This window comes from Dreissena polymorpha, chromosome 4, assembly GCF_020536995.1.
Source record: "Dreissena polymorpha isolate Duluth1 chromosome 4, UMN_Dpol_1.0, whole genome shotgun sequence".
NCBI classification, from domain to species: Eukaryota; Metazoa; Mollusca; class Bivalvia; order Myida; family Dreissenidae; genus Dreissena; species Dreissena polymorpha.
In genome coordinates, this window is record NC_068358.1 from 2,459,952 (window position 1) to 2,474,846 (window position 14,895).

The 14,895-nt window shown below is 35.1% G+C and overlaps 1 long non-coding RNA gene across 2 annotated transcripts; it reads left to right on the forward strand.

Annotated features, from left to right (window-relative positions):
• The first annotated feature begins 203 nt into the window (after positions 1-203).
• On the forward strand, positions 204-10,311 carry LOC127879689 (uncharacterized). 2 transcript variants are annotated; one of them, XR_008049212.1, is made up of 5 exons: positions 204-256; positions 4,192-4,313; positions 4,763-4,855; positions 7,140-7,240; positions 7,746-10,311. It is a non-coding gene; the product is annotated as an uncharacterized LOC127879689 (long non-coding RNA). The 2 variants fall into 2 exon arrangements; XR_008049213.1 differs by lacking the exon at positions 4,192-4,313 and having other exon boundaries at positions 229-256.
• Positions 10,312-14,895: the final 4,584 nt, after the last annotated feature.

The following is a 14,895-nucleotide window of genomic DNA, read 5'->3' on the forward strand; positions in this document are numbered from 1 at the left end:
ATTATAAGAAAATATAACCCCTTAATGAGAGAAAGAGTAACAAATATCTAAAATATATCCATCAAAGTCAAAACGTGGAATGTATCCTAAACTCATTTGACCGTTCCAAAAGTCAACGTATTTACCTTAAACTCATTTTACTCTTCCGAAAGTTAACTGTCTCAGTTTATAGCAACAAAAGTATGTGGAATGTAACCTACAATGAGAATGAATAGCCGCCCTTTTCTACAATTTCGACAAACATATTCAGTACGAAGTAAGTCAATTATACACGATATTTTATTCTGTTTAACAAGTCGTTTTACTTTAGGACACACGGCGAGTCGTGACTGTAGTTTGTTACCTATACAAACATATCTGAGAGTGTATAGGTCCATGTTGTGTGTCAGGCTTGAGACTAATTTGAGTAAAGTCTGAACTAGGCCAACTTATATTTTCAAAACTGAGTCATAATAACATTTATAATTTTATGTTTCTTAACTATTTTCAGGTATGTGCCAAATACACATACCTGCTATTTTGGACAAAAATTTACTAGGCAGTTTTAATGCACAACCTAGTTATGCTTATATAGAGAGTAATAGGTTGGTGACATGGATGGAGAATGGTTATCTGGCAAGTCGGATCAAATTTTCGGCTATCCCTATAAGATCCTCCGACCAGCTAGATAACTATTCTCCATCCACGTCACCAACCTATTATTCTCTTTATCATGTCATATTTACAACATTTGTTGAAATATTTCTTAAATTGAAATGTTTCTTAAATATCTAGTTTTCCTGTATTTTGTGTTAAAATATTTAATATCATTGGAAACACCATGCGTGTACAAAAACATTCATTGTGATGTCACATCATGCAAAGCGCTTAGGCTAGCTTCCGTCTTGTTAAACAACACAGAAATTGAGTTACTCGTTATTAATTCAATACAAAGACCAAATTATCCTGTTTAAATTATTATGTATAAACTAACAGTACTTTACATGTTTTTGGTATTTTATTAATAGAAAAAAGTATATTTTATTAATAGAAAATAGTAAAGGCTTGCACATTGGTGGAGAGCGACTGACGGATATTGGAGGTCACGTGGTCAACTAGCTTAATTTCTTTTGGGTTATTAGGTTAACTGGTTATCAGGCTGATTTAAAGGCATGTGACAGGATAAAAATAAATCTCTCTCTTTGTAAACAGTGCTCAAGCCAGGATTAAGAAGGGCATATACAACAGTCCTTAAATAACAAATATACATATCCTTGATTAAAAACAAATTTCTGATTTCTTTATCTTTTTTATCACTTTGACCAATATAATTTTGTTACCGTAATAAATACATACATGTAAACTCATAAATCACTTCTGATATCTAAGAAAGGAACAAGTCAGGGTGGCATAAATGGCAGAAAAAATAATCAGAACGGGAATGGGTGCTCTGTCCCTTCTATTGAGTGTTACAATGTAGGTGGAGCTTTAATTTGTGCATACATGCCAGACGGCCCGATCTTGGTGGGACAGTCCATCTTTTGCAGTGTTTGTCCAGGCGTCCTGAAATGAGACACAACATGTCGGAGTCCTGACATTTGTAAAAAAACGATGTACCATCTACAGGGGACAAAAATTCCACTCGTCCGCTCGTATTGACGAGTGAAATCTTGAAAGGACGAGTGAATTTCCCAAAAGCTCTCGTCCTACAGGACGAGTGAAAAAAAACTGATGTTAAAATATGTATATTCTGACCAGTAAGACTCTTTTTCATTAAATAAAATCATTTCTTAAAGCACATCTATTCCGAAAGTAGAACGCAAATGAACCGGAAATCGTAATTGTAAATTTCATACAGCAGGTGCGCGTTGTTATGCGAGACTGTGTCCCGAGTAAATATTGGCTTTTTGGTGTAAACTTTGCGCGTTCATGTTGACAGGGAACCATCTGACTTCATTCACTGTAGGTTACATTATCCTAAACGGAAGTGGAATTTGGGGGGTTACATGCAGTTGGTTTGCTACTAAGTACATATGATGCAGGTCCTGGTGCATAAGATTTTAAAAATGTATCTGAAATGAAGAGTTTAGGTGTCAGTTTAAAGGTACATGTGTAAGTCACAGGGCAAAAGGCCTGATTTGTGCATTTCTTTGTATGTTAGTGGTTGCCAGCCTCAATAGTAGGGCATGGTTTTTGCCTTCAAATGGCAGTGCCGGTAGCTGTCAAAACCGGTTCATATGTTCTAAGGTAATTATTTTGAGTTACACCGTATAGAATTTTTTCAAATGCAGTTTTTTTGTAAGTTTATGAAACCACCTTTCCAGTCATGTATAGTTATATATTGGCTTATCACTCGGTAATGGTGAAATTTGAGATCAAAGATTGCGAATTCTATATATAACAAAGAAGGAAATTAATTGGGCATGTGTAACCTGTAAGTATTGATTTTTTTAAAGAATTATTTTACTGCGAAGTACGGTTTTAAACCAGTCTGAATTTCATCTGAAAAATGTCTGACATACGAGCGTTCTTTAAAGGGGGCAGGAGCAATGTTCAACCATCCGAAATGGAAAGCACGCAAGCATTAGAAAACGGGAAAAACAAATTTGTCTTCATTTATTTATTTTGTGTTCCTCATAAATAAAGTAAGTTAACATTTCTTCTGTGATCAGCTGTCATGAATAACTAAGTAAGCAGCATTTTAGCAGTGATATACGAAACATTGTTAGTCATATCAGTCCTTTGCAATCTTTCTTTCACACATATTTGAAGGACAAGTGCAGTTGTTTGCAGGACGAGTGAAAATTTTAATGCACTTGTCCTGCAGGACGAGTGCAATTTATAAATATTTTTGTCCCCTGATCTATAAGATCAGAATGAAAATTGCTATTCGAGATCCTTCTGGCTTAAATATACCATCGCTAATCCTTTTTTTGCCCCCTGATAACAAACCATTTCTACTAGTCAATTGCTTCAGTGTTGTTTTTGAACTTGATCAGCGATTTATTGGCAATTTTGATTTTATCCGGCATTCACACCATGATGTTTTTATGATTGGGTCGCTAATTGCTATTGAAAAGTTCATCATAGTCAATTAAAAGCCAACTGCTTTTTATTTCATGGCCCAAATAAAGTCCAAAGATACTATAATGCAGTAATATACCATTTGAGACTAAAAACTGTCAAAACACACATTTTTATATCAAACAAATTAAGTGCTGACAGATACATATTAATGTTTCACATAACTTTAATTTACGACTGATTTTTAGAAAATAGTTTGTACATATTGCATCAATCTAACATTAAATTTATTTGATGATTGGTTGAGTAAAATCAGTGCTGATGCATGCACATTGTGTTAACGATTAACACATGTTAAATTAGGGCCTTTATCCCCATTGGTCTTCAAATAGAGACATGCCCCGCATATCATGTTATGGAGTCATCCGCATAGTGCACATGTGTGTTTACTGCTAGAAAATAGAGAACGTCTGTGTCAATGAAATTCTTAAGCATATAAATTTAGCATCATTTTTGGCCAGAAATTATGAGATTGTGTAAGTTATATACTGATTTCTACCTACAGTAAAGGTGGCATAATTGATTGTTTTAAGTGTCTTGCTTTTCTGTCAAATGTCCTGACTTTTTTTTGGAATGTCCCGATTTGGACCTAAAAAATTCATGCATGTATGCATTTAAGTGCTAGAGTATAAATATACATATCGAGACTAACAATGCAGTGCTCCAGCTAGGATTTGAAAAGGGCAGGGGGGCTTTTTTGTCCAAAGGGGACTTTCAACGCGCAGTATTTTGTGAAAAGGGCACGTACGAGCGCGCGGGTGTTTCTGGAATGCTTCCTATTGCATGTTAATTTATATGTTATAAATAATTGTATTATTCCCATTATTATTAAACCATTCAAATATAATGTCTACAATGAGGATTTAAGTAATTACAATGTAATAAGAGATTTATGAATAATCATATGTAAAAAAAAAAGGGGGGAGGGGGGGGCAGGGCGGAGGTTCGTGGGGGCAGGGCGGAGGTTCGGGAGGGCAGGGCGCGGCGCCCTTCGATTTAGGCCTAGCTGGAGCACTGCAATGGGTTGTTGACTATACAAAACTCCTTAATTTCACATTATTTTTTTTAATAACAGCTCACAATTTAGCCCAAGTCTTAGCGAAAGTTATGCTTTGTGAATTTTTATAGAAGAAAAAACAAATTGGCAAAAGAGATGGCTGCAAATTTGGTAGGAATGGCTTTTCTTCCCTACTACAGACATTTGATGGAGTTGCTGGAAACAAACCAAGAAATTAAGAAAACAAGCAAAGGTGAAGTGTTTCATTGGAAATCCCCATTAGCATCAAAGAAAAACTATATTGGAATTGTTATTTCTAAATGACCAGTATCTAAAATTATGTTAGGGTATTCTTTTTCAAACCTCAACATGCAGCTAATGTTTTCATATCTCTATATATTTAAACAATACAACACATTTTCAAATTTTGCCAGGTAACAAAATAGCAGAAATACGATGAAACTAATTACTTGCCAGATTTTAGTATAAATATTGTTAATTAATATTAATTATAATAAATATTGTTGTAATATTCTTGTAATAAATTATTAATTGGAAAACATTTGTTTTGAAAAAGACATGACCACATGGAAAGCACACACAACTATGTACTATATATATATATATATATATATATATATATATGCATTATTCTGCTGATCACATAATACATGGATGGTTTATTCTATATAAAACATACAGGGATATTCAAGCAGATGGCCTGGGCAGCTGGAGGCACATGTGCGGGTGGTCTGGTAGCTGGACCCCCAGGAGCATTGATTGGTGGTATTGCTGGTAAGAACACACTTTGTGACAGGGTCCCCTTAATGGACCTGTCCCTCGTAAGGATAGTACTTCTTTTGAATTGCACTGAAAATATTTTAAGTCTTAAGGGTAGGCAAGCTATAATTCTTAACATGCCTCGCCACCTCCAAAAAGAACATGTCAGGGCATATTGTAATGCTAGCGCCCGTATGTATATATGTATTTAGATAGCATACACTCTTCAATAAAGTTCATACAAATGTTTGTTATGATAGTAATGCTGCAAATTATAAACACCCGCCAAAATGCCATATCATTTGTTAACTTTCTGGTTTGTGAGTTATATGCAAATGTTCTTAAATTTAACCTGTTTCTAATGCCAGTTGAATGGATGTTTACCAACTTGTTTACAACAATTTCGAAACTGAGGTTATAAATTAGTTGAGATTGATGATGGTCAAAACAATATAGAAACTGTAGTGTTATTGAGTTTGTTTTGAAGAAAGTTTGCCTTATGTAATAGATTCCAACTTCTATGTCCAAACAATACACTCTTTATTAAATTTGATTCTTAGATCTTTACAAATTGTTTATAATGTACATGTATATACGACAGATTAACAGCTTTGGTATGTTTATTAACTTTAATCACTAAAGGAAAAAAATATACCATCTGAGAAAACATGATTTCAATTAGCTACACATATTTTTTTCCGATTAATGCCATCAAAGAAGCAGTGTCTTTGAAAATAAAGAAGGGGATGGGCAAAAGAGATGTCTAATTAATTCTATGAGTATGAACTACCGGGTAATTGCTAATTTCATAGGTTATATAGTAACAATTTTCCAATAAATGCATACATCAAAAATTGAAATGAAAAAGCCAAACGATTGAAGTAATGATTTATTATAGTGTTGAATATTTATACATCATCTAAATATTTCTGCATCATTATGTTTTAGGTTCTCTGATTGGTTACAGGTTACATTACACTAAATCATTGTGTATCCCTCCATGGTCCATTCGAAAGTAGTGCCTATTTCTAAAGGGTTCCTTTTCTCTTCTTGAATATAAGCCATTTAACAATGTGAGACATGTCTTTTGTGGTTATTTGTTATATCCTGTATGTGTTTTGGAGTACTTTGATGCCTTGGATTGGAAGCTAACTTAAAAGATGAACTTTTGAGGGTGTGTTTTCTATTGTGTGGGGCTTTTGTCGAAATTAGGATTCCGAAACACGTTTTTCTACGGTGGGTTCATTTGACAGCGATTTACTTTCTTAGAAGTTGCGAGACGGTATGTTTTTGATAGCAATAATTGGAAGAGGACAGATCCCTCCCCCACCCCTGAATTCCCCCCCCCCCCCCTAAATTTCTTTTTTTTTTTAAGATCATCTCTCAAATGTACACCACACCCTCACACTATACCCCCCCCCACCCCACCCCCCACCAATTTTTTTTTTTGAAACGGTTAAAAAACACAAATATTTATTTTTATTATTTTATGTTTGAAATACCGTCCAACCATCGCACCCAAGAATCCCCCCCCCCCCAAATTTTTTTTTGCATTTTTTTTTCCGCAGTTTTGGAAGATAATGTAATAAATGTCCACGCCCCCACACTATACACTCCTCTTCACTCCACCCCTCCCTCCTTTGTGATTGAAAATGAGAGTCCCTTCACTTTTAAAAAGAAAATAGATGAGCGGTCTGCACCCGCAAGGCGGTGCTCTTATTCTCTTTGTTTGTAGGCCTGACCATTTGTCCCTTGAGCCGCAGACGGTCAACAATCCGCTAGCTGTCTTGCTCTGACTTGTGCACTGGACATGATTTCAATGAGAGTCATCATACTGATTGTTTAATTCAAACATGAATTTCAGTTTGTTCGTTAAAGTACTAACTTAGCTGTGTATTTACAGTGGACGTAGTGGTGCGTCGCATGAGGTAGACTAGGTATTTCCATATATACACTATGTTTACAGAATTGCGGTCGGTGGAGCAACATAACTGATGAGTTAATAGCGCTAGTTCTTCAGACAAATAACTTTATTTTCAATCTATCAAGCATATTTAGCTGTAGGTGGGCCATTTAGCTGTAAGATCTGGCTTTGGTTCTGTTAAGCCCTTAGAGTAATGAATTTCAGAGTGAAGACCATAGCGCCTTTTCCTAGTCAAGTATCGGGCAGCTGTATGTCTTTTCAGAAATGCACATGTCTTCTTTAGCATGTCATTGTGATTGCTTTTAATAAGATAGGCAATAAACTCATAACCTTTAGATAAAGGAGCATCGGTAAATTCAGGTTTCACTATTTCAGAGTCAGCCAGACCATGATTGAGCTTAAGGATTGTGCTGCGGATGCGGCCTGTGCAGTTCCGGGAGAAAGTCACTGTCTTGGGCATTGTGGTCTGGTATCAGGTAAGCACTATTGAAAGCCTCACACTTTTGGGGGGTCTGAAGCCTTGTGCTGTCAATGCTATCTGGTTCAAGTACAATTAAAATGCATTCTTCAAGCAGTACTTCATCAGATATGGTTATCTCAAGCTTACAGTTCTCGGGCAGATATGACTTCGATGTGTTCTTGCCAGCAGAACCCCGACAGGCCAAACTATGCGTTAAGCACTATTTTCCACAGCAACCCTTGCAGACAAAAAACAATACTTGAAATTACTTCTGGCATTTAATTTCTAATTTCCTTTACATCTCTTTTGTATGTGTGTTTGCTCTTTTTAACTCTGACATGCCATCTTGCTCGGATTGATAGAGCATACCTGTTTTGTTTAGAGCCAAGTCCCCAGCGGCTCGAGTTTGCCGTGTCAATAATGCTAAAGCCATGGCATGATGTCTCCTTTATGTGTTTCCTTATCTCAGTGTTGAACATAATTGCCAGTTTCAGGGGTCTTAACATTTTATTTTATTAAAGGTCTGGATGATCCTTGCCTGACTCCGGGTTTGTGTACACCTCAATCCGACTTCCTGTCCGGTACCGAGGCTGCAGTGGTGCAGCGCTTGTGGACGATCCATCAACATCCTGAAAGGTCAACACTTCACCAAGCTGGGAAAATTGATCCTGATAGTCATCCCCAGGTAGTGGAATGAATGTACACTGAACTACAGAGGAATCACACCCAAATGACTTTCATGACATTAGTGTGGCCCCTCGCGTAGGAATTCCTTAGCAAACATGCTTTTTTGCATGGGGACTGTGGCATTTTTGCAAAACTTAAGCTTTCAACACTGGATTTTAAAGAGAACACTTAATAAAATGTAGCTAACAGGTCTTATTTTTATGAGAGAGACTATCTGGATGAGCAACAAATGTCACATTGTGTCGTTAGCTGTTGAAGGAGCGATTTGCGCCATTTTAAGTGTTCATTTTGGGTAGCAGGCTTGTATTGGCTTGAAAGCTGCAAGTTATTCCTCTCATCATAATAGCATTATTATTTTAACTGCAATGTGTATGTTTTGATTGTAAGTGAAGCTTTTAATAATAATTTTCTTGAAAAACATGATTTAATATGCTGTCAGTGAGGTTTTTTTTTGAAAAAAGTGCTTAAAATTTTAAAAAAGTCTCCTTTTTCATCAAAAAAAGTACACTGATTCACAATCAATACATTTAATTGGGCCTTTTGCTGATTTATTGGTGAATTTTGCATGCAATGATACCAGTTTTTGCCATAAAAGTTACGCGTAACAATAATTGGAGACACAAAATCAGCTGTCGTCACTTAGACTAAAAATCATGCATTCCTACTTGACTGCTGCAAATTTAGTCACCGCTTTTAATGGCCATTTTAAGGCTTTTGCCCCCATCCACATGCACTGAAATTGCATATTCATGGTGGAAATAGTTCAAATCTCATGTGGAGAAAGTTTGAAAAAGATAGGACAAAGTTAAGTTCCCTTAAAGGTTACATTACACTAAATCATTGTGTATCCCTCCGTGGTCCATTCGAAAGTAGTGCCTATTTCTAAAGGGTTCCTTTTCTCTTCTTGAATATAAGCCATTTAACAATGTGAGACATGTCTTTTGTGGTTATTTGTTATATCCTGTATGTGTTTTGGAGTACTTTGATGCCTTGGATTGGAAGCTAACTTAAAAGATGAACTTTTGAGGGTGTGTTTTCTATTGTGTGGGGCTTTTGTCGAAATTAGGATTCTGAAACACGTTTTTCTACGGTGGGTTCATTTGACAGCGATTTACTTTCTTAGAAGTTGCGAGACGGTATGTTTTTGATTGCAATAATTGGAAGAGGACAGATCCATCTTTCAAATGATACCAGGTTCGGTAAAATTGATACGTCGAAAAGGCAAGAAAAATGCTGTGAAAGTTGTCAGTTTTATAATGGGACCCTATGGGAATCGGAATTAGTGTAATATAACCTACATTAAATCGGATGAATACTCCTCAATGCTGAAAATTTTGCACAATTTAACAGACAAAGAAAAGCCTGAATTAGTGCGTAAAGTTCAGGAATTGGTGGGCAGCACAGCCCTGGAGTCTCTGACCAGCTTCATAGGGACACAGGTGCAACGAGAGCTGCTGCTTAACTGTGTGCGACAATTTCTTGGTAATAAAGGTGGAGGATAGTGGAATGTAACCTGTGAAACTCTCATTAGTGCACTTGAAAAGTGGGGTTCTGGAAGACATTTTCTTTTAAATATTCAAAGGGAACAATGAACTTGAAAAAATACAACTCTTAACAAATAATTATTAAATACTTTGATTTGTATGGTATATTTCCTTTTAAAGTGTTTCTTACAATAGCTACATGTATATGTTACACTTAAAAATGAAATTATGATTCCCATTAATTGAATAACAATGGCTTTTTTAATATCTATAATTCTTAATTTAGGCATTATTGACAGTATTTTTGCGTATGAAGAAGTAAAGCATGAACTCATTTATTAATTTAATTCAGGAAGTATCAATACCCTTGAACATCTAGTACTTGTACCTTTAAATATTGAGTTAAGTACCAGTACCCTATACTTTTGATTGCCAGTGCCTTTTAACATTAGTACTCACAAGAACATTGAACACATAATCATAGCTTTTATAATAGTTTAGGGTGATACTTTTTGATAATACAGAATTCATTTAAGTTTGCATGATGACATTGATAACATGTTTGTGTTACCACTACACAAAGTATTGCTCATTAAATCAAGTACCAGCAGACCATGTTTAGGGCCTTTCCCCAGGATTTATTTAAGGCTAAGAGACAAAGAGCCGCAATTGCAATAAGTTCTATTTTTAATTTGATTTGCCTTAAATTGTTGTCTTCATTACGTTAAAGCTAAAATGAGCACAGAAAGATGATATTTGTAAAATAAGTCACAGCGGAGCCACTGTTTTTGAAAATCAGCCACTAGGTTGCCCCTGCGCTTAAATACTGTGGGTAAAGGCCTGTCCATACCATTAATGTAATCTGATTTAACAAAGTGCATATACTTGTTATGCATGAATACACGTTAAGAAACATTTGTATATCATCATATTTAAATTAATGTTAGTAGTATTAACTAATCAGATAATGTGTTAGTTGTGTATATGTCTGCAAATGTTTCATTATTTTGTGATAATTTTATTCATACTGCATCAACCGTTAACTTCTATCTATTTCAACAACTATAATTTTGTGATACTGAAATGAAATGCTAGAAATTACATATGATTTATATTGTGTTATCATTCTTTTGTATGAGGTATGACTTACGTCAGATAATTAATTTGCTTTCTAACCTCATCTCAGCACAATTGTCTCATAGTGAGCTTTTGTGATTGCCTTTGTCAGTTATATGTCATGCTTCGTCCATCATCATCATTTACCTTGTGAACACTCTACATGCAACATTTATTGTCCTATCCTCATGACATGTGGTCAGAAAATTTGTCTTAAATGATGTCTTGGCAGAGTTTGCAACTGGGTCGCATGAGGTCAAAAACTAGGTCACTAGCTCAAATTAAACAAATAACTTGTTAACACTGTAGGAGTCATATTTACTGTTGAATCTTCATGAACATTGGTCAGAGCATTTTGTTTTAATGATATCTCAGTTAAGTTTTGAAAATGGTTCAGGTTTATCAATAAAGATGGCTGCAAGGGTCGAGGCAGTTTTCCTTATAGAGTTATAGTGAGATCTTGTGAACACTCTGGAATCACATTTTTAGTCCAATCTTCATGAAACTTGCTGAGAACATTTGCTTCAGTAATAGCTCTGTGTAGTTTGAAAATGCTTGTCGTCAAAGACATTTCTGCTGGGATGTTTTTCTTAATTGGCTGTACGTTGTGAACACTCTAGAAGTCACATATTTAGTCCATCTTCATAACATTTGGTCAAAACATTTGTTTTGATCGTAGATCAGCAGTTAGAAAATATTCTGGTCTTGTTAAAAAAAAAACAGCGGCCAGGTGGGTGGGGCGAGGCAGTTTTCTTTTTAATGTGATAGTGTTCAGGCCACATTGGGCACATTTATTGTCCAATCTTCAGAAAATTTTGTAGGAGCAATTTCCGACCGAATAACAGTTATGTTTAAAACTGGGTCATGGTTTTGGTTTTGAGAAAGACATGGCCACCAGGGGTTGGGTCAGTTTTCCTTATATGGCTATAATAAAAGGATGTGAGCCGTATAGAAGTCTAATTTTATAGTCCAATCTTCTTTAAACCTGATTAGAACAAGTGTTCTTACAATTTTTCTGCAGAGTTAAAAACTGCTCTGGTCTTGTTGAAAAACATGGCCTAGAGGTGCCCCGTGGGTGGGGCACTTTACTTTACATTGCATTAGTGTTAAAGCTCTATTGGCCACATTTATTTCCAATCTTCATGAAACTTAGTTGATCATTATTCTGAAGATCATTTTGCTTGATTGGAACTGGGTCACATGAGTTAAAAATAGGGATGGCAACGGTTATTCGGTTAGCCGGTTAGCCGTTTATGAAGGAGGTTAACCGGTTACAAAATTAATATTCGGTTACTCTTGCAGAAAACACAACTTTTGGTTGAATGCAATAAGTACTCAAATCGTTAGTTTTGTTTTACTTTAGTTCACTGTATTGGCTAATCCGCCCATCTTATCGCAAATTATCGGCAATTACCACCCTGCGATGCCCCCCCTGTGGATCAAAAGCGATTAGAGTTGTAAACCATCGGGGTGCAGCGTATTCATGGGCAGCCACACGAGCAATTAGCACATACTCTGCAGTGTGTTTGTTAAGCACTTTACATTTTATTGTGTTTCAATTATTCACATATTGATAAATTTATATTATAAACCGACCAATAAGGCTTGTCAATTATCATATTGGACTGCCTCATGTCCTTTTATTATGGTGCTAACTACCATTGCTTGATAAAATCAATAATGCTGGACACTGATTTCACCCGATCACTGTTGTTTTAACAACAAACAAACTTTAACGCACTAATAAAGACATTCAGTATATACAGGCCTTAATAACAGAGGTTTGGAAACCACTATGCCCATTGCAAAATATATTTATGCTAATTGACAATTGTTATTAATCCGTAATTCTTCAAGGATAATGAGTGTTGATAAAACACAGCATAATTCAAATTCTGCACTAGCTTTTATTGATCAAGATGTATAACAATAATAATGTGTAAATGACATGAAGGTAATATTACAACAAAGAAATATCACAGTTCAATGACAAGCATTTTAATCGGAAATGACTAAGTATTAATTCAAAATGTATCATATTAAATTTAGAATTTGAATTCCGAACTTAAAGGACCAACAAAATTTGTAAAGAAACAGTATTTAATTGATAAAATGGTTAAAGTAATTAGATTACAAGGCAATGAACAAGACAGAGTCTTTTTGTGTATACATGTAATTGTTTATAAACGTTTATGTTTTTTGGATTATTTTTTTTCATTGATGTGGTACAAATTACGACAGTCGGTTAACCGGTTAACCGCTCGAATATCAAAACAGGTTAACCGGTTACGGATTTGCTTTGGTTTGCCATCCCTAGTTAAAAACTATGTCACTTGGTTAAATCTTGGAAATCTTGGCAACACTATATACGTTGCTTTTGTGCAAATGATATCTCAGCCAAAATGTGCCTAGATATTAAATATTTATTTCTTAAATTAGTCTTATCATCTTCTAAGAATAGTTAATTCCCTCTGTCTCAGTTGAGCTCCTAAGGGCTCATATTGTGCATATCTCGTGCATAAAAATGTGACATTTGTTCAATTGACAGTGGGGAATTTGTTCAGGATTGTGACAAGCATTTGTTGACCTGAATGTATGTTCACATGTATAAACAAACAAAGGGCAGTCAAATTTTTATAGTTAGACAATTATGGATGAAATTGCTTTATACTTTGAATTTGTTTAAAATTCCTCAATTAAAAGGTTGTAAAGTTGTTATGACAAATCTTGCTGCTGATTTTTTACACTTCGCACAAACCTTGTCATTGTATGTGTGTAATGTATGTGCGTGTTACAATAAATATTTTATTGCTTTTAATTTAAGCTGTGTTAGTTGCTCATCATTGACCTGTTATATGTGACACCTGTTTCCCTGCCTTAAAAGTAAAGGGCATGCTTAAAGATCAATGGTAAAATTTGACTATAAAATAGCTGGTCAGGGCCTGTTTACATCAACCAATTATAAGACTTAAGAATGCAATGGTGCTTATAATAATGAACAAACTCAGTTCTCAACATATAATAATATTTATCCCACTTTAACAGCAAATTCGGTTGATAAAAGCCCCATTGGTTAAATTTCTGCTAAAAACCATGTCACGAAATGATGTCATTTTTTCGACAAAATGACATCATAAATCCAGCGAAGTTAAACTAATTTTGTTTAAATAAAAAGGCTTACTGAATAAAAAAGAGGGATAAATAGAATAATAGGTAAGTGTTGATTATAGATCAGGTTTATCATGCTCGGCATGAAAACGAAAAAGCACTCGCCAAGGCTCGTGCTTTTTGTTTTCTAAGCCTCGCATGATAAACCTGATCTATAATCAACACTAACATATTATTCTCTATATGTATAGAGGTTAAACTGAACTTAAGTTTCATGTTCCTTTAGGACATACCAGTTTTAAAAATAGTATTTATTAGATTAAGACAGCAGTTTTAAAAATGTTAGTTATTTTTGGACTGAAGTTTATGGTTAGTGACTACAGGCCTGGGACTGAAACTTTCCTCATGAAGTTTTAACATAAATTACCATCATGAGGAGACTGCATGTATTGTGTTACACTTGTTTCCCAACATCAAATGTCAAGGTAACACTTGTCCAAATGGGACACAAAAAAGAGGCTTGTTTGATGCTAAATTGATGGAATATTATGCATCAGAAATTATTAAGCCACTGTTTAAGGAAGTGGGGTACATTTGCCGCTGTATGTAGGCTGGTCACTAAGGCCTGTGGCAGCCAAAATTCCTCTCTTAACAATGATTTGCATATTGAGGTCTTTCTGCTGTGAAAGTTTGAGAAAAAATCCACAAAGCATTAAAAAAGATTTTTTAACAATATATCACATAGGGAAAACAGACTAGGGCCATTATTCTGCAAAAACTCAAAATTCCAAATTCCTTTCTCTTTATGATCATCTTCACATTAAGGAATTTCAACTGTGAGGGTTTGAGCAGGATCCACTAAGTAATTAAGAGGATATGAAAAAAAAAATTGGGACTAAAATATTCTGGACAAAGAAACCATTGGTTGTAATTCTGTTAAAATCATCAAAGCTTAAATTCTTTTGAGCAAGATACACCTAGTGTATATAGAGAAGCAAAAAAAAAACATAATTATGGGACTAAATATTCTATAGTGGAAAAACAGGTAAAGGGCCATCATACAACTTTGACTGCTTCAACAAGATCTACTTTATATTAAAACACACTTTGGAGACACAGGCTTTAGGACACGTGTAATAACAGATGGACAAGCGCAATGCTTAATGCCTCCAACACTGTTGGGATATAAAAGCTGTGTATGTTTGTGATAGTGGCATTTATGTTTTACAAAAAGCTCTTGTTTGGCAATGTATATCATGTTTAGGCAAACGATCAC